This window comes from Pinus tabuliformis, chromosome 7 (genome assembly GCF_031772625.1).
Source record: "Pinus tabuliformis cultivar Carrire ecotype Pingquan chromosome 7, CPIR1, whole genome shotgun sequence".
Taxonomy (NCBI): Eukaryota; Viridiplantae; Streptophyta; class Pinopsida; order Pinales; family Pinaceae; genus Pinus; species Pinus tabuliformis.
The window spans coordinates 1,384,314,385-1,384,336,876 of NC_142293.1; positions in this window are offsets into that span (position 1 = coordinate 1,384,314,385).

Sequence of the window (22,492 nt, forward strand, 5' to 3'; positions counted from 1 at the left end):
CAGTTTGTGGCTTTTTAAGTCAATCAGCATTGGTCAGTTTGTTTTCCCCTTCAGGTTCTTCGACTTCCGACCTCTATCCACTCAAATCCCCTTTTGAGCGTTTAACAATCATTTGTTAACGCTTTCAGGGAAGGTGGCCACCTGTTCCATAATGGAATGAACCATCGACATTTGAAATCCCTAGAAACAATCGTTCCCTATTTACACAGAGAAACACTGTAAAACACGAGAGAATCTGCCAAAACGCAGCCTATCAGACTTCAAATTATATCGCATCCACCCTAATATTGCATTGGGTTTGCCTTTGGCCGCTATCACGCTCTCCTCCGTTGCTTTGGGAGATCTACATCCAACAGCTGAGGATTATTTTGGGTGGCCCATGCATACGGGGGTTAACCACCCGAAAAGGGTGGTTTTCTCTCTTCAGGGCCTAGACATGTGGCAGCCAGTGTACGAGCTCGGGCAGAGCCTGGCCAAAACCTCTTACTACCTTCAATCCTCTCGAAATCCTGCTTGTTTCGTGGTTTCCTTTTATATTTAAAAATACATTAAAACATGAAAAAATCCCTCTCATATCGGACTTGAAATAATATGCATTTGCATTAACAAACCCTTTTGGGTTAGGATTCATCACTTTATTCGCATTTCTTTCATTTTTTTTCATTTCACGAAAATGTGATTTACATTGAAAAAGTCCTTTTTCTGAACTTGAAATTTTATACAATTGTGTTTTGAAAACTTATCGGGTTTGGCCTTTTTATCGACATTGGGGGTCGTCGATCGCCGATCACTGATATTGGCAATTGCAATGTCGCTCGGCCCGGGGTTCTGTGCATATGGGATCGCCGATGCCAATTCACCGATCCAATCATTGGCGATCGGCATATCACGTGATTGAAATCGCTAGGTTCATGGTTCCAATATCGCATCTTTGTCTGCCTCTAATCTGATCAATCGAATAGGCAGATCGGAGTTTCCTCCACCTTCGCGTAAATCCGGCCTTTGCCTTTTTCCGATGTGATTTCCCTTTATAATGGTTTTTTTTCCAATTTTAGGGGTTTTTGCCAAATTTTTCAAAGAAACTGGGCATTTTCTTTGCGTGATAACTTCTACACCCTAAGTCCATTTTTGCCCATTCAAGTTGCAATAGATTCAAAATGAAACGATCTCTGCAATGGGGCTAGTTCAAGGAACTTCCTTAGACTTTCATTTTTTTCCTTTGTGAGGAACACTTAGACTTAGGAGCCTATCCAAAATCCATTTTGGATCACACCTTCCCACTAAAAGAACTTTTGGTCTCCAAAAGACTAATATACTGATCTGGACAGTAAATGAGAGTGACTCACCCTCTTCTTCCAGCTTCCCTACACTTGCCTTGCATAGTGCCTCTAACCAAAGTTTCTGACCACTTCCCTTCTTGGATGGGCTGGTTTTCCTGGGAAGAATTGTCTTCCTCGTTGCCTTTCTGCAGAGCTCCTACTAAAATGGTTATAGAAGGTAGTTTAAGCTTCTTTGCCTTGATCATTGATCCAAGGTGGCTCAAACAAATGTGAAGTACACCTGCTCCACAAAACTTTCACTTGTACCTATTTGACAAGCTGTCACCAACAATTGTTAACAACAACAGGAATACAGACAACAACTGGATGGCCTAAACTCTCGCTTCAATAAAAGAACAGATTTCACATATTGTGAACACCTCCATGCCTTACATCTACATACAAATGATGGACTAGGTAACAAGCCCACAAAACATGCCTTTAAACAAATGACTCTTCAAGTCAAGCATGTAGAAAAAGACCATTTGGACTCTTTTTCAAAAGATGAAACACTTCATTATTACCTCCATCTTGGAGACCAATCAACTTTTTCCAAGTTAATATTGCATTACATGCATGTTTACAATAAAGCAATCAACCCTTCAAGTTAATTACACATACATGTTCAAATACAAGGAAAACATCAACATCCCTATGTTCATGCACATCATGCTTATGCATGCATTTCATTCTTCAACTTTCACTTAAGCACATAGTACTTCTAAAGCTGAAATGAAATATAATGTTGCAGCAACAAAGTGAGTCTCCTACTCAACCTCTTGGTAAAGCCCTGCAACTTGCATCTCATCAATAAGAAATGAAAAAAGATGCATCAATAGACATGCAACCTTAATTGGAAAAGAACTCTAGCCATTTCTTACCAATCCATTTCAAAGGTCCTCCCTTTGTCTGCACATTAGCATCAACATGTGAATCATCCTGAGACACATCAATCATGGAAACTTCCTTTCCATATCTTCTCTTCCCACTTTCCTTAGCTTGTGTGGAAGCATTGTTGGATTCATAGTCCAACACCTTTCAGCAAGATGTCCTTGCTTATGGCAGTAAGTGCAGCACATGTGCATCCTCTTGACAACACGATTTACCTTGTCCAATGGCCCTTTCGCTCTTTGCTTCTTTTCCTTCAAAAGTTTCCTATATGTGGCCATTCTCTTCCAACATCTAGAAACATGATGGTTATCCAAACCGCAAAAGGAACATGCAATTCTTTTCCCATGCTTATGTGGGAATTTACCATGCTTTGCAAAATCAAAAGGAATATGTTTAGAACCAGATTTATACCTGCCTCTTTTACCTTTATTGCCTTCATGAGGAGGTGAAGCAAATGAAGAAGTGGATCCCTTTGGAACACCCTCTATCTCTTCAATGCTTTCAAATTTTCCACAACTCTCTAGTTCAAGTGTGTGCTTCTGAACACTTGCATCCTACAAGTGATGTTTCAAGCTATTACATTCTTCCTGAACACAACCTTCACACTCTGCAATGCAACTTCTTATTGGAGCTGTTTCAATGGCCTTCATGGTAGCTTTGGAACTCTCTCCATAAGACTGTCCATAGCCAAGACCCAAATACTTAGGCCTTTCCTCAACCATTATTGGTTCAATAATACCTTGTGGATGCTTTCCCAAGCCCTTTCCTTCATAGAACATCTTGGACATTAGCTTGGAACCTATGCCTCTAGTATGCTTTTCAAAAGAACCAATATAAGCATTTTCAGAAGAATTTGAAGACAAAATGGAATGGTTTACCTCTTCTTCAAGCTGATACTTGACCAAGGCTTATTTGGAAACAAAGAGCTGTGACTCCAACTCATGCATCCTCTTTAGGTTCATATTTGTAATATGAAGTTGCCTCTCCACTTCCTGCAGTTTGTCAGAAAGCAACTGCTTCTCTTCCTTCATGGAATTTAGTTGCACTCTAAGGATGCTGCTCTTTCTTCCATCCTCATACATTTCTCTCACCTTGTCCATCATGATGAACAAGTCTTGCTTCATGTCTCCATCAAAGAGTCTTGTGATTGACAAGGAATTTGAGGATACACTTGAGGAAGTTGTCATTATGCCAATGAACAAAGAACTTGAAACAAGATTAATAAAGAGCTTATTTAAGCAACCTTCTGCAACAAACCTCTTGTGCTTCAAGAATTGCCTTGAGGTCCTTTGGGATAGAGGAATGCCTTCAGCCCTTCTTCCTTCTTGTCCTCCCTGGACTAAGCTATCAACAGCTTTCCCTTCACTTCTGCAAACTCAAACAATAGTCAGTCTACAAACCAAGCATACAATCAACCTCTTGTTGTTTAAACACCTTTCAAACAAGCAGCCCTGCTTTGTCACTCAAGTATTATGATATAACCTTCTTTGAAGGTGGTTTTAATCAAACTTAGGCTCTGATACCACCTGATCTAAAAATGAGGCACTTAGGCTTCTTATCTAACTTACAAGAACCTCTCCCACTTCCAAAGCTTAAATATTCCCAAGTCTTAATGATTAACCTGTGAGGAATTAAATATGTGCTTGAAAATATGGGTGTTTTCTTATGTTTCTTTTAAATTGTTCAGGTGCTGTAAATTGATTTTCTTAGATTGATATAAAGCAAAATAGCAGTGATTAAAACAACAGATACAATGCAGCAATAAAACACACACAAAACATCAATATTAATTTGGAGTTCACCCCAAACTATTGGGCTACGTCTCCGTGAACTCTAGTCAACTCGACTAGGCTCTCTGGGATTATGGCGAGGTCCTTTTACAGGCTCTTTGGCTCAATTCCATTGTTTTACACAAGAACAATGGGCTCAGAACACCATCTCTCCCTAGCTCTTGAAGCTCTCGGGTTTCTGGCTCTCAGCTCTAGCTCTTGGCTCTAGCTCTTACTTTTCGCTTCTGCATTGCCTGCTTATTCTCTATTTTAGCAGCAACTCCTTCGGTCTCTATCATTCTGTCAGTCTATGGCTTTTTAATTCAATCAAAATTGGTCGGTTTGTTTTCCCCTTCGGGCTCTTTGGCTCCCGGCCTCTGTTCGCTCAAATCCCCTTCTAAGCATTTAACAATCACTTGTTAATGCTTTTAAGGAAGGTGGCCACCTATTCTATAATGGAATGAACAATCAGTGCTTGAAATCCCCAGAAACGATCGTTCCTTGTTTACATAGAGAAACACTATAAAGCACGAGAGAATCTGCCGAAACTCAGCCTATCGGACTTCAAATTATATCGCATCCACCCTAATATTGCATCAGGTCTGCCTTTGGCCGCTATTGTGCTCTCCACCATTGATCTGGGAGATCTACATACAACGGCTGAGGTTCATTTCAGGTGGCCCATGCGTACGAGGGTTAAATTCCCGAAAAGGGTGGTTCTCTCTCTCCAGGGCCTGGACATGTGGCAGCCAGTGTACGGGCTCGGGTGGAGCCCGACCAAAACCTCTTACCACCTTTGGTCCTCCCAAAATCCTTCTTGTTTCACGGTTTCCTTTTATATTTAAAAATACATTAAAACATGAAAATCCCACTCATATCAGACTTGAAATAATATGCATTTTCATTAACAAACCCTTTCGATTCTGGATTCATTTCTTTATTCACATGTCTTTCGTTTTTTTTTCATTTCAAGAAAATGTGATTTCCATTGAAAAAGGTTTTTTTCTGGACTTGAAATTTTATACAGTCATGTTTTGAAAACTTATTGGGTCCGACCTTTTTATCGGCATCAGGGGTCATCGATCGTCGATCGCTGATATTGGCGATCGCAATGTCGCTCAGCCCAAGGTACTATGCATATGGCATCAGTGATGCTAATTCGCTGATCCGATCATCGGCGATCAGCGTATCGCGTGATCGCAATCACCAAGTTCATGTTTCTGATATCGCATCTCTATCTCCTCCGATCCAATCGATCCGATTGGTGGATCGGAGTTTCATCCACCTTCATGTAAATCCAGTCTTTGCCCTTTTTTGATGCAATTTCCCTTTATAAGGGTTTTTTGCCAATTTTAGAGGTTTCTGCCTCTTTTTTCAAAGAAACTTGGCATTTTCTTTCTGTGATAACTTCTGCACCCTAAGTCCATCTTTTCCCATTCAAGTTGCAATGGATTTAGAATGAAACAATCTCTGCAATGGGGCTAGTTCCAAGAACTTCCTTGGACTTTCATTTTTTTTTTCCTCTGTGAGGAACACTCAGACTTAGGAGTCTATCCAAAATCCATTTGGATCAAAGATATTTGATAGCAAAGGTTAAAAAAACCAAGAATATGATGTTTTCGACTCTTAGAAGTTGAAATCTCTCACAGTATTTAGTCCACAATGTGTCAAAAATAGATGAGTCTTGCCTATGGAATTATAGGTATGGCCACATCCCATTCAAGAGTCTAAGACTACTTCAGAAACATAAAATGGTCATTGGTCTCCCTGCTATGAATGAAAAAGATTGTAATTGTGAAATTTGTGTTCTAGTAAAGGATAAAAGAGATAGGTTTCCCACATCTTCCTCTACAGAAAAAGAGCCTTTAGAGCTAGCCCATACAAATATATGTGGCCCAATAAAGGCACAGTACATTGGTGGTAGTATTCACTTTCTGACATTCATTGATGATTATAGCAGGAAGATATGGGTGTATCATCTCATAAATAAATTAGATACTTTCTCAAGATTTAAAGAGTTCAAAGCAAAAGAAGAAAAGAAAAGTGGGAAGCCCTCGAATTACTTAGATCCAACAGAGGAGGAGAATACAACTCCAATGATTTCAAAGTTTTTTGTTAATAGCAAGGAATCATCATGCAAAACATAACAAGATGTGCTCCAAAGAAGAATGGAGTAGCAGAAAGGAAAAACTAGTCGATCATGAAAATATCCAGATGTATGTCTCATGAGAATAAGTTGTCAAATAACTATTGGGTTGAACTAGTTTCGACAACAATGTATGTTCTCAATAGATCTCCAACAACTAGTCTCCAAGATACAATACCTCAAGCAGCATAAGATGGTAAAAAGGTAAATGTATCCCACTTTAGAATTTTTGGATCAGTAGCTTTTGCACATGTTCTTAAGCAACTAAGAGAGAAGCTTGATGATAGAAGTGAAAGATATATTTTTGTAGGCTATAGTGAGTAGTCAAAGGCCTACAGACTTTACAATATAGTTACCAAGAAGTTTGTTTTAAGCAGAGATGTTAAACTTTTGAAAATAAATCTTGGTCTCATCATGTTGATGAAGCTTCAAATCAACCAGTTTATACACCACAACTACCAAGATTGAAAGTTGAAGAAGAGCCATACCATTTTGAAAATGATGTCTTCAAGTAGTGAATCCACCAGTGATTCAATGCCTTTTGAATACAGTTAGAAAACAAGAAGCATCAGAGAAATATATGAGCAGGAGCATGATTTTAACCAATAGAATATGTTTACATTTCTTTCAACTCAACCAACCCATTTTGAAGAAGTTGTTAAAGAAAAGCATTGGGTTGATGCAATGAACTAAGAAATTGCTACCATAGAGAAGAGCCAGACTTGGGAATTAGTTGATCTCTCAAGATACAAAACCAAGGTTGGTTTAAAATGGGTATATAAGACCAAACTGAATGAAAAAGGAGAAATTTAGAAACATAAGGCAAGGATGGTTGCCAAAGGATTCTCACAACTGTTTGGTGTCAAATATGGTGAAACCTTTGCTCCAGTAGCAAGGTTAGACAGTGTTAGAACCATTTTATCCACAATAGTTCAACACAAATGGAAAGTCTATTAGCTTGATGTAAAATTTTCCTTCCTCAATGGTATATTGCAAGAAGTTTTTTTATGTAGAGAATCCTCCCGGTTTTGAAGTTTTAGGACATGAGCATAAGTTATATAGATTGAAGAACTATTTGTATGGTTTGAAGCAAGCTCGAAGAGCTTGGTATAGTCACATTGACAGCTATCTCATCAAAATTAGATTCTGTAGAAGCAACCATGAGCCAAATTTCTATACCAAAACTCATGAAGGTAAAATCCTTATTGTATGCCTTTACGTAGATGATCTCCTTTATACAAATAGTACGATCTTAGAATATTTCAAAGAAACAATGCAAATAGAGTTTGGTATGATTGATCTAGTAGCCATGAAATAGTTCTTAGGCATTGAAATTCACCAATCTACTAATGCCATTTTTGTTGGTCAACAAAAATATTCCACTAACATCATCCAAAAGTTCAAAATGACCAATTTTAAACCTGTTGATACACCAATTTCTCAAGGCACCAAATTGAGGAAAGAAGATGCAACACCACTAGTTGATCCCACATTGTATAGAAGTCTAGTTGGCAGTTTGTTGTATCTCACTACAACTAGACCTGATATCATGTTTGTAGCAAGTTTTGTCTACATGTTTATGCAAGAACCAAATATTTCTCATTTGAAGGTTGCAAAAAGGATCTTAAGGTATATTGCAGGGACCCTAGACTATGGTTTCCTCTACACTCATTCTGAAGATTGCTTACTTTTTGGTTATACATACATCGATTATGCAGAGAGTTTAGATGATCACAAAAGCACCTGAGTGTATGATTTTGATCTTGTAACCAATTTGATTTCATGGGCATCCAAGAAACAGTCAATCATTTCAATATCTTATGTAGAGGGAAAATATGTAGTAGCAAATTAAGCAGCTTGTCAAACAGTGTGGTTAAGAAGATTATTGAAATATCTATGAAGTGTTCAAAAGGGGCCAACTCCTATTTATTGTGACAACAGTTCAACAATTTTTTATTATCAAAAATCATGTTTTCCACAAAAAGAGAAAGCACATTGACACACCTTTTCATTTCATCCGTGAACTTGTCAATGATGGGGACATAGAACTTTCTTTTTGTGGTTCCAAAGATCAATTTATTGATATTTTCGCAAAGCCATTGGGAAAAAAAGTATTTGAATTTCAAAGAGAACAATTAGGCATTATAAGTCTCTCTACTTGTAACAATTGAGATTAGGAGGGGATGTTGAGATATTAATCTCACTGTCTACTAGGTGTCATCACATTTGATTATGTTGTCTACTAGGTGTCATAGACTGTTCGGTTTACTTCAGTTTAGTTGAGTTTCACTCCAGTCATTTATTGTTGATGTTTTCCATGTAATCTATTTAGTTATTTTGTATACTCGTAAGAGATCACATTTGATTATGTTGTCTGCTAGCTGTCATAAACTGTTCGGTTTACTTTGGTTTAGTTGAGTTTCACTCCAGTCATTTATTGTTGATGTTTTCCATGTAATCTATTTAGCTATTTTGAATACTCAAAAAAGTAATCTCTGCTCCACTTTTCATTTTCATTCTTTGTCACCTTTATCTTTTGGTCCCACGGTTGGAATAAATTAGAAATCTTCATGCAACATCTTAATAGTCAATCTAAGTTCATCCAATTTACCATGGAAGTTGAAGTTAATGGTAGCATACCCTTCCTTAATTTTCTCGTTTCCAAGAACAAAGATGACTCAATGTCCCATCAAGTCTTATTTAAAAAGATTCGTATTGAACAATATATTCATGCCAACTCTCATCATCATTCGGCCCAGATATTCGATGTTTTAAACACCCTTTCCACCTAGGACTTAGAATTTCTAATGAGGATCACCCCGAGGTGGATAGAGCTCACCTTCTATCAGTGTTTGAGAACAACAGTTACAAGAAACATCAAGGCCTCATGGATTTCCAAAAAGGTGTTTAAAGGTCCCAAAACCAACACAACATCTAATAACCCTATCGACAAAGTCCAACTTCATTTTATTCAAGGAACTTCGAACAAGATGGTTTGAATTATGAAAATGAATAACATCTCTATAGCTTTCAATCCTCTTTGCATCATTTGTTCTTGCCTCAAAATTATTAATGACACCAATGACCCTTCTAACTAGAAAAGTGTTTACATGATTCCTTGCTCTTGTGGGAAGCCCTATGTGAGCGAAACTGGTCATTTTATTAAGCTTATAATTCATGAACATCATGCTAATATTAAGTATAATCAGTGTTGTTCATAAGCTTTTGTGGAGTATTATGAGAAAACTAAGCATCACATTTATATTAAAGACTCACTTGTGTTTGCAAAAAACATATCATTATCACCAGAGAAAATTCAGGAAATCTATTGAAATCAAGAAGCATTCAGACATCTCAATAGAGATGCCATAATGTGATTGGGCCAGCCTTGAGTTTATGGTACATCTCATATCTGGGAACAAAGAAAAACAACTTTCTTTTACCCAAAATACTAAGGCATGCAACTGACTAATTACAGACATTTGGTAGAATTCAATTTCAGCCCTTAAAACGAGTGCAAAGAAACTAGATTTTATGGATTTACAGGGTAGATCCCGGGGATCATAATGATGCAAATCAACCATTGGTATAAAGTTCCAAGTTCTAAACTTTTCCCTCTACCATTTTCTTTAGATAGAAACCCACCAACACCTGCACTGTAGGGTGTAACTTGAAGCCAGGCAAAGTTCAGGCAGTTCGCTGGGTTTCTCGTTAAAACCTTGCTGGGCAACGTTCATTTCCATGTAAGGAGAGTAGTGGGTGTTAGGAAAGTTATAAAGAGATGAGTATGGGTAGGTTAGATGGTATCAACGATGATGTTGAACTGAATATGGGTATGTCTTGACTCTTGACATGATGTTGCAGAGGACCACATAGGCAGTTAGCGAATGGGCGGTGTAGAAAATTGTCCGTGAAATGGAGCGACGCAGAAGATTAATATTAAACTTAATGAATATGAAAAATTAAATTCCAGAAGAGTAATATTAAAGTTAACGAATTTGAAAAGTCGAATTCCATCTATGTAAAAGAAAGAGCCCATGATTAATGGATTTATTTTGAATACGCAAATGTTCTGGATTGAAAGTGAGGACGGCTCGGTAGCTAGATGGTTTTAAACACGACGTTGGTGTTGCCATAACTCAATTCAATAACGCCAAAAGGAGATTTGAACCCTATCATATATATAGATATCTATGTTAAAATAAATTTTTAAAAAATTTTAATTATATGTGTAGCCATGTTAATTTTTTTAATTATATAAAAAAAGTTAATTATGAATTAGGTAAAGTTGTTACTATTTTTATTATTTCATTTTCATTCTTGAAATACTCACCATTATGAGGATCTAAGATGAGTTAACATGTTTTTAATTATATTCTTAGTCATGTTAGTTTTTTTTAATTATTTATAAAAATATAAAAAGTTTTAAGTATGGATTAGGTAAGGTTGTTACAATTTTTATTATTCCATTTTCATTCTTGATCTACCAACCATTATGAGGACCTAAGATGATCTAACATGTTACTGTTACAATGTATAATGAATTTTTTCAAGAATTTAAATATCATGCACAAATACCATGGACTTGTAAACCATAGTAATTTTATATTAAATTTAATTTAAAATTATAATTAATAGTTCTATTTTGTTATTTTTATGATTTTAATTATCAAGATATTTGTGCTTTTTATTTTTATTTATTTTTTATTTTATTTTATTTTATTTTTGACCAAGTCAAAATGTGAGCTAGACAATTTCTATCGGCACAATTATTATTACTATTTTTATTTTAATAATTACAAATATATATATATATATATATATATATATATATATATATAATTTGTTTTTTATTTATTTATTTATAAAAAACAAATTAAATCTCCTCAACAAAAGAAGTTTTCTCATTAGAAGACATTGATTTTGGGGTTAAACGCCTGGCAAATGGGAAAGCTAAGGACATCGAAGGTTACCAGGTAGAAATCTTAAAAATTGGAGGTCATGTCCTCATCCCCCACATCCACAAGCTTTTCAATCAAGCAGTCAAGCAAGGGTTCCCTAAACCATGGACTGAGAGCCTCATTATCCCTATTTTTAAAAGTGGGGATACAAATAACCCCTCTAATTATCGGACCATTATGATCAGCCCTCTCTTAGCCAAGCTATATGGTATTATTTTGGAAAAGAAGTTGAGCATATGGCTTGAAAGTGAAGGTAAGCGGGCTAAAGGCCAAGCGGGTTTTAGAAGGCACCACTCAACAACAGACCACCTCGTTACGCTTAGGATCATTGTGGAGGAATGTCGTAATGATAAATCCAATCTCTTTTGTTACTTTGTGGACTTTAGAAAGGCTTTCGATACGGTTCATAGAAACAACCTTTGGAATAGATTAGAAGAGCTAAATGTTCCTTTCGAGTTGAGAGCTGCCGCTATCAGATTATACGAGAATATAATTTCCAAGCTAAAAAGCAATGAGGGGTGGTCGAAAGATATTAAATGTAATATTGGAGTTAAACAAGGTTGCCCCCTCTCCCGTACCCTATTTGGCATTTGCATCGACAAGCTTGAAGGTTATTTAGAGGAAGCAGGTTGTGCTGGCACGATCTTAGCTGGGATAGTCATCATCCTTCTTCTCTATCCCGATGATATTTTTCTTCTCGCAAGGTGCCCATCTGATATTGATAAGCAGCTTAGGCTTCTTAAGGATTTCTGCTCTACCTTGGGTATGACTGTTAACACTGACAAAACAAAAGTTATGACTATCAAATCCAAGAAGGACACTTACACTAATTTTATGTATGACAATAATAACTTGGAGGAAGTGTATTCTTACAAATACCTAGGAATTGATATTCATCACAAGCTCAACTGGAACTATAGCATTGAGAAAAGGATTAATGGGGGGTGAAAATCTTATTTTGGTCTTGAAAATAATTGTAAAACAGCAAACCTCGTAGTATGGGATAAAAAGAAGTTCCTCTTTGAAACTTTAGTCACTCATGTTATCTTATATGGATGTGAGGTCTGAGATTGCAACATCTCTAGAGAATCCTGGAGAAAGATTGAGCAAATCTAGAAGCATTTTATAATGTATAACCTGAAAATTAAATGCAATACACCCTATCTTATTCTCCTTATAGAAGTAGGTCTTTCCCCTATCGAGAACCTAGCTATGACTAGGCTTCTATTGTACAAGCACAAACTCAATAACATAGGAGATCATAGACTTCCTAAGCTAGCTTTAAATTCCAGCCAAAACCACCTAAGGCTCAACCGGGGGTGGTATAAAGACACGAAGGCCTGGTTAAACCTTTGGGAGATCAATGAGAATGATGCTTTGCAAAACATTAATAACATTAAAAATATTGTTACTTCTAAGTTCAAAGAAAAAATGTGGTGTGAGAAGGATTTAACAGCTAAAAGAAAATTAAGTTATTATAAGAAGGTCATCAACCCCACCCTAGAAGATTAAAAGTATCTTTCTGTTTTAACTAGCTCAAAGAAGAAAATTAATATAGCGAAGATTAGAATGAACTCTCATGAGCTCCATAGTGAAACATGTCGTTGGGCAATTCCTAAAACACCATGGATGGATAGGATCTGTCATCTCTGTGAGAATGGGAACATCAAGGATGAAAACCACTTCCTCTTAGAGTGCCCTGCATACAACCACATTAGATCTCAATTTCATAATCTTTGTCGCAATACTGACCTTTCTAACCTTTTACGATGTCAAAATTATAGTGAGCTCGGGAGGCTTCTCTCCAAGCTTTTTGAGCATAGGAATAAAATCTTAAAACAAACTAAATAATTTGTTTCTTTAGGTCCAATAGACCAAAGTTTGGTCTCAGTGTATGTTAACCACCACCATCATCATCATCATCATAATTTAAAAAATTATTACAAAAAATATATTCATCTTTTTCTAATGATTTTTTTTTCTTTTTCTTTATTTACTAGGAATTTGAACTTAATGATTTTTTCTTTCTTTCTTTATTCACTGGGAATTTGAACTTTGGTTCTCGTAATTTATTTCATAATTCAGAACATAACTTTAAATTTCATAATTTACATCATACTTCATAACATGAAATAACCATCTTAACTACCCTTATAAATTTATTTTAAAATATATTTCAATTTTACTATTAAAAAACAAATTATTTATTAAAATATTAAAATTAATAAAAAAAATTATTTAATCTAAATAACATTTTTTCATTATTTATAATTTCTTTTAAGACATATCATAATTGATAATTTATTATCTTTCATTATACGCTAATCTGTGATTAACCAGATGTGATAGATTATCCTTTTCTTTAAGAACCCTAACGACCTCCAAAAACATTGGTCTTCACTCCCCGGGGCTTGATAAACAAGCCACCTATATTAATCTTGTTAAAACGATAATGTCTCACTTTTCATTAATTCCATGATGGTCTAAGATCGAAGCTCGTCCATTTTCATTAATTCCATTATTCTGCCATGTGCCAATATAACTTGGAAATAGTTTATGTTTCCTTCTTTGATAGCCATATAAATGATTGATATTAAATTAATATTTTCGAATAAGAAAATGGAACAGTCACTTCATATAGTTACTAGTATACTAGATATTAATTATGATAAAGATCAAAAACACATTTTGAACATTATTAAATTAATATATTTTAATATTAATTATGATAAAGATCAAAAACACATTTTGAACATTATTGAATTAATATTTTAATAAAAATAAAGAGATTTTATATAGTTGGTTATTAATATGGTTATACAATTAAATAATTAATATTTATTAATTAATATTAGTATCAAATATTTATTTTATTATATATTTCAAATTACAAATTAACATAATTATAATTATATTAATAAATATGATTAATAGACACTATTTTCAATCTTTTATATATCTAATATTATAAAACCGGCTATACTTAATATTATAAAACATAATATTACAAAATATTAACCCGCTATACTTAATATTATAAAACATAATATTACAAAATATTTTGTGGAATCCATTACATGCTATCAGCTATATATCAAAACATATTATTAATTATTTGGGACAACATCTATCATAACAATAAATATTGATTACGTCTAGTCCTTGCTTAGAAGTGATAACATTTCAATTGCTTAGTGAAACCTGGACATTTTAATTGAATCAATATGCAAGGAACCATACCTTAGACACAAATTGGCGTCCGTGTAACAAGATGAACACCCACTTAGAGAATGCGAAGTCGTAATTGACTCTGCGGCTCGAAATCCGAAATTGAAAAAGGTAGTGGAAGAGAAATGTCGGCCCACCACATAACATGTGGCAATATATTTTTAATTTCATAACCTTTAAATTAATCCGTTTGATTATGAATTAAACGAAGTTAGAATATATGAAATATGGACCATTAGAAACAATTTTAGTTTATAAAGAATTGACATTTCTCAACCGCAATTTTAATATAAATCATACCTATTAGGTTAAAATTATAAAATTTAATTTAATTTAATTTAATTATAATTTTGTTTTAAAATATTGTTATTAAGAATAATTATAAAAAAAATCAAATATGTATTAAATTTATAAATTCAAATAAATATGTCACAAGATAAGATTTACTTTAATTTTATCATTTACTGGGTCAATATTATTGCTATCAATACTATATATCTAAAAATTTGTATTTTATTTTACAATAAAAATATTGTAACAAAGCTTATTTATAAGTTAAGAATCTCTAATATCAAGAATATTGTTTAACTCATATATTGTTTAACTCATATATTGTTTTTTTATAATTTTTATGCTTTTTTAAATCTTGGGAATTTGAGATATCTAATGAGGTAAGTATTTTGACACCTATAGGTGTTTAACCAGGATTTAATTTATATGCTACCCAAGTTTAATTTAATTTGGCAAGACTCTCTCATTTTCGATTTTACATGTCCATTATCACCCAACAATGGGGAGGGTAGTACAAGATTTGAACCCAATATCTCTGGTTCGGTGAGGCTCCATCGCCACTTGAGCTACCCTAGGCGGACAGCTTTAAAACATTTTTTTAATTAAATTGTAAAGTGAAAAAGCATAACTAACTTTAAGATAAATCTCAACCTCTATCCTAACTATTACTATAAAAATATTGTGTGGATATTCCGTAAAAGTTTAAATCCCTACTAACACAATTATATAAATTGAATAGCTAGTAAATAAAGACAAGAATCAAATTAAGATAGATATAAAAACACTTAATTATATCTTATTCCAAAATAAACATAACCATTGGCATAATTATTGATAATTAAAATAAATTAAATTAAAATAAAATGATAAAAACTTTATTTCAAAATAAATTTAGATTATCGATAACCAAATTAAAAAATTAGAATCATTATTCCAAAATAAACATATCTATCAAACTTAAAATTAATCTCAATAAAAATATTTTGTTAACCTTTTAATTTTTTTATTTTTATCTCCAATTTATATATATTTAAAAATTAATAAAATTGCTTTTAATTAATTATTTTATTCTTTTAGACTAGTTTATAATAAACATATATCTTAAATTCCCCACCATTTTTTCCCTTATGCATTATTGTTTGTTTGTTTATTTTATTTTATACCTTAAATCCCCAATAATAACTATAATGAAAATAAAATCCTAAATAACAACAACACTTCAACTTTGCACAGTCAACCTTTAACAGCATGGAAACAAAACATTCCTTGATAAATAAATGAAATATTGACTTTACTCGGGCAATTAAAAGGTATATAAGAAAATGAAGGTGTTTTTTTTAAATTAGATAATTGTTTTTAAGAAATTATATGGAAGATTATTAGATTATTTTGAAATTGATTATTTTTCAATATAAACAATCTTATAATGGAACGTGAATTTGATTTAATTTTAATAACTGAAACCTTATCTAAAATTATACAAAAACTTAAAAAAAAATACCTGTATTAAAAATGTTAGGTATGCAACTCATTGCGATAAGGATATTGTCTTGTACATACCCATACGGTAATTACATACAAATAAAAACTGTTATATAAAAAAATATCTAAATTAAATATAAATATAAATATTATAAATATAAGATTTAGATACGTATATGCTTTTTAAGCAGAATTGTGATTAACCTAAACCTAAAAAATAAATGAAAAACTTCCTCAATCACTACGTACTATATAAAAGCAATTAATTGATAAATTAATTATAAAAATATATATAAGCAAAGGGTTTCGAAGTATTTGTAAGTTCAAACCTCTGTATTTCGATCATCTCAAAGGGTTTCGAAGTATTTGTATGTTCAAACCTCTGTATTTCAATCATCTCAAAGGGTTTCGAAGTATTTGTATGTTTAAACAATATCATCATTAAAAAACAGCTGGTATTGTGAAATCATAAAAACTGTAAACCTCTGTATTTCAATCATCTCAAAGGGTAAACATCAGTACACAGAGTGGTTGATGCCATGCAAAATACGTGTTACCTGTTTGCATTTTCAATGTATTTGTATGTTTAAACTTTAAACAATATCAGCATCAAGAACATTGACCAATGAATTATTATTCTACTTGGCATATAGAGGACGATATAAGCATTAAAAACATTTACGGATAGTTTTAACTGAAATATATGTGAAGTTATGAATATAAATCAAGTATAATTAGATTGCAGGAATATTTTGAATATTTAACTATATTTTTATTTTTATTACAGATTTCAACAATTAAATGGACTGTTTGTCCATTTTAAAATATTCTCTAAATCTACTATTAAAAAAAAAATAGAAATTAAATAAATGCTTGAAAAATGCATTCTCAATTCATGGTACATGTAAATATATTCATCAAAGCTAATGAAATTTCTTGATATTTCAATCTAGGGGAATTTACACATCTTATGATGTGACCCAGGTTAATTTAATTTTCTATTGTTTGATTTTATTAAGCTTTTTTATTATTTGTATTTGAATTTTATTTTATTTTATAAAAAAATATAAAAATAAATAAATATAGATTCGTTAATTTCAATGATATGGTTACACAACTCATGTAGTAGATATTTAGAATATCGAGATTTTTTATGCATTTTAAAGCGGATGTGACATCAAACATATCGGATAATCTTTATTTAATTACCATTTATCATCTCTAGATGTATGATGCTTAGATGATCTCTCTTCAAAACAAAACTAAACAACAAACCTAAAAGATGTGGGTTTGAACAAATAATATTATAGTGTGTCACATGGTTCTGAAAAATAAACACACATGAATCGAAGACTTACCACAATGCAAATAATTTTTATGTTTTAGATTTTAGAATCTCTGGATATGTGCTATAACATCTGGATACATTCAAGAGTGTAAAGTAATAAACACATTTAGATCTATGTAACTTCTCAATGCACTTGTTTTTGTCCACATCCAGATGTTGAATTCTTCAAATTATTATTTAATTTAATCACAATTTAAGTCATAAAAACAGTTTTGTTTTAATAAAAGTAGTTTTTGCTTCAAACAGTTGTGTTTTAATACACGTAGGTTTTGCTTCAAACACATTTATGTTTATAAGAAGGTTTATTACTTAACATTCGGCAACTCTAGTTGTCAAGATGTTAGATACATTCTAGTTGTCAAGATGTTAGATACATTCTCTTTTAGTGTTTGACTTCTATTTCACTTAAATTATTATTCACTTAAATTAAAGCATAAATCAAAAAAACAATTTTGTTTTAATAAATCTAGATTTTACTTTAAACAGATTTATGTCCATAAGCAAGCTTATAGCTTAACATTTGACCATTCTCGATGTCCATATGTTAGATACATTCTCTTTTAGTGCTTTTAGTGTTTGGCTTTTATTTGATCTACATTTAATAAATACTTTATTCAATTTTCATAGGTATTATATGGTACATTTATCTTACATAACTCATTAATGCTTTATTACTCAAATTTAACATTGAATGAACTTTTCAACATCATTAAACTTTGAAACTTACTTTTTCATTTTTTATAATCATTCATCCAAGTCTTCATTTTTCAATTTCAATTCTTAAAACTCTAATAAATTATTTTTATTCAACATATTAATATAACTTGGGTAGAAAAATCCAATTTATTTAAATCTTTTAAACCAAAACCAAAAAGAATAGAGAAACAAGTGAAAGAATTCAATGAAAAGCATAATCCCAACATATATTTCTATATAAACATTACATATGAGACTAGATTAACAGGAGAATTAAGTTGGGAAGGAATCTATGGCTTCCTAGAAGGTGACAACTTTAGAGAAGAAACCCAAGCTAATTTTGATGATTATTTTAATATTCATTGTTTAATACTTTATAATATAGCATCAATAACAACCATAATCCTATATGATAATATACATTGGTTTATACCTCACATAGATATTTAAACATGTAAAATGATGCTAAATTAGTACTAGGTTACTCTAGGCCTAAATATTTAGTGAAAATGTATAAACATGATCCTACCAAGATTTTTTTTGATAAGGATTTTTAGGTAGCATTTGAAAAAGATGTTTTTAAGACAGAATAAACAGAATTAGCATAATGATTAGAAATTAATGTTATGACCATGATTCATTCAAGGTCAAGAAGAATAAAATTTACGCAGTTAAAATGTTTAAAGCGACACACATTATAGCCATTATCATGACATGTAGGCCATTTGGAAAATAGAATCACAAAAAATAATGCTAAAGTGGGTTCCATTGTTTCATCAAATTTTTCAAAAGGAAAATATATTCAATTGTGCTCAAATTCTATCAACAAATTCTTCACAAGGTATAAAGAAATCTCTAGAGCCACCTTTATGATTTACGAGTGGGTTTTACATGTCATCATACTTGGTTCATAATGTTAATGTTGTTTCATTATTTCCCTTGATCAAATAGATTTGTTTAGTTACAAGGGATCATATTCATGTTTATCACTCGATCCTATGGAGAAATAGGTCAAAATATCATTTCTATGATATTTGTTATTATTCTATAATACCTTTGCATGGATTTCCATTTGGAAAAATACCTTCGAAGGATTAGTTTAGAAATAACGCATGCTCTTCTGATTGATTTGTTGATGAATATTTTTTGATACTTCAGAATATTTTATTGCAAGATAAGATCTCATATCTTATCACCATATACACAAAAAAGGCTTGGTCTAAGAGAAATAACCCACCAAACTACTCAATAGGATAACCAAGTATTTAAGATAGGACTCTAAAAGGTACATCATACTTTCCCATTACTTGAATTTATTATTATTAGATCCAAAACACACTAATGTTGAGGCTTACAACTTATAATAAGTTTGGCTTTATAGAATTAATTATTACATTGTTAATGATATGGATGGAAATGTTAATGCTCATCTAAAATCAATCATGTACACTAAGGTTTATCTACATGAAAAAGATCAATTTATAGTTATTTTTGAAAAAACTAATCATTTAAATAATATGATTTTTAATTCATCTTTAGTTAATTCATCCATCTAAAATTAAAAATACATAAATGAGTAATTAAATAATATCATTTTCAGCTTCCTAAAATTTAAAACCTCATGCTATTGCAATGCCCACAAATATGATGTGAATGCATTCACCCTGCCTAAATTTAAAATCTTTCTTATACAATTCATACTTAAAGAAAGTAAATACTCCATGCTAAAAATATATTATTGAAATTCAAACACCTTACAACACCACACTATCCCAAAAATATATAATCACTAAAGGCATAAGAGGTGGCTCTTTTCTATTTAAAATTCTTTCTTTCACCATCTATCTTTTCGAAATTTCCGCTCTATTCAAAAGAAATGCACTCCCTATGTCACCCGTGACCAAAGAAATACCAATGGTCACCATTATGACTACAAATTGATGTTTGTATGGTGATATGGATGCGACATAGATACCGTTTTCCAATTCCCTTTTAAATTAAATTAAGTGCACTTTAATGGATATAACTATATCTCATTATCTTATTTTGTTGTTTGATAAAGAAAAATGTCGCATTGTTATGCATGGTTTGAATCTCTAGCTCTCCTTTCAAAATTTTCTCCAGATCAAAATTGTTCTTAATTAACATAAAATAATGCTCTCTATGATGCCTCCCACCAATAGTAATAGTAATAATGAAGATTTTTAAAATCAATTCCATATATATTACGGAAGAGCTTAATCAATTAATGAGAAAAATGAAATTTTTTAAAGTCAATTCCATATATATCAGGGAAGAGCTTAATCAATTAATGATTCACATAAACATATTATATAATGACGAGGAATAACCTTCTTGGTTACGAAGTAATGTTAAATTATTGTTTGAACAACATGATTACCAAGTAAAGTTAAGTTAGTTAAGTTATTGTTTGGACAACATGATCTGAGGAAATTTCAAAGAATGTAATATATGTAGATCTAGCAACTATAAATGCATCCAGGATAGATTTAACATGATACATGCAACAATAGTTGCAACAATGGTAAATGAAATAAACGAGCTTGCAAGGTGGTCGATGGGTGCAATGATGTTGTAAAGTTGGTTTTGAGGTGATAGTTGGGTCAGGTGGTATTAAAGTGCAATGGAATGTAATATTGGATAAATTTCCATGCAAAAAGAAAGTGAAGTACTAAAGGTTTATGCGAGAAGGCCACAAACTACACCCATAATGTACTATAGGATGTGTAGATAAGGTGGGAAGTATGGAGAGAATGTAGGATGAATAGAAAAAGAGGACCATGGTGAATGAAGTAAAACTGATTTTTCATGCATTATATATTTTTCTGATTTTTCATGCATTATATATTTTTAATTTATTAGATTAATTTTAAAATATGAAATCAAAGAAAATAATAAAATAAATTTTATAGAAATTAAATTTAACTTCAAGCATGATACCTAATTATGGGTAAATGATTGACTCGAAGTTTAAATGGTTGATTAGTCTCTTCAAGTGTAAATTTTAGAAGCACAACAACATTGATTTCTCAAAAATAACTTGAGCATTTGCATAACAACATATTTAGAAATCCTATCCCAAACCCATCTTTCTTCAATTTGTGTATTACCAACGAGGAATGTTTCATTATTCAAATGATGACTTGATTCACAATTTTTTATATCCACTACAATACAAATTAATTAATTAAAATTCTTAGACATACTATCTGTCACTAAAGTAAAGAGATAAGGGATATGGTACATCACTTTCTTAAAAATATTGTGGTTTGGAACCATGTAACCAAGGATAAGGATGAACTTACAATGACACGAGATATTATCATATGCACATAGGATAAGATTATTTTATATAAAAATATTATTTAAAGCATAAATAACAATGTTGTGAGTGAAGCATATTGCTACAATGCATGGTAAAGAAATCTCCTTGGACTAATTTTTTTTAAAGATCAAAAACATATATGTTGGTTTACATTGTAATCTTTATTGAGGGGTAACATATTTTCACTTTAGATTGTATATTCCCTTCATCTTTTTCTTCCTTATCCACCATCTCCCTAATTGATTACCATGTAGGGGATTAATTACTAGAAGGATAATATATCCTTAACATTGTTATATGTTTTAGTTTTGTTGATAATGTAAGGAATGACGCAAATGTTTGGAATTAAAGAATCTTTAAGGGAAATATGTCTAGGATCAATTTAATCAAAATTGATTCTACTTGATTGTAAAATCTGTGTTTCCACTTCTTTTGGTGAAATGTATGTTATGATTTAGCCTTAATACATGAGGAAATTATATGCTCATGCTTAAAAGAAGTATGTAGAAATCCAATGTATTCATAGTGTAAAAATTGGGTTGAGGTACAGAAAATACCATATACTAAGAGATTTCTAATTAGATCCTTCACAAATGAGCTTTACTACAAATATTTAGCGGAGAGAGAAGTTTACATGATTATGCTACCATGTACTAAGGAAACAAAGCTACTCAAGAGTCTTAAGAGTGTCTCCAATGGGCACATGTTAATTGGGATTCAAATATTCTAGAACTAAGTTGTTCATTCACACTCAAGTTAAGACCAAGTATGATAATTAAAGTATTCATATTCATATTCATATAACAAAAGTATACTATCCCCTATACCCTAATCTCTATTATAAATGGTTTCCATTATATTTTAACTAAAAGGAACATGTAAATATGGTAGGTATTACGGTTATAAGTATACACATTTTTTTATTATTACTTGATTTCAATGTTTCATGGAGAAAGACATAAAATCATCTAAATATTTCTATGAGGTTCCCCAATTGAGCATAATACTATAACTA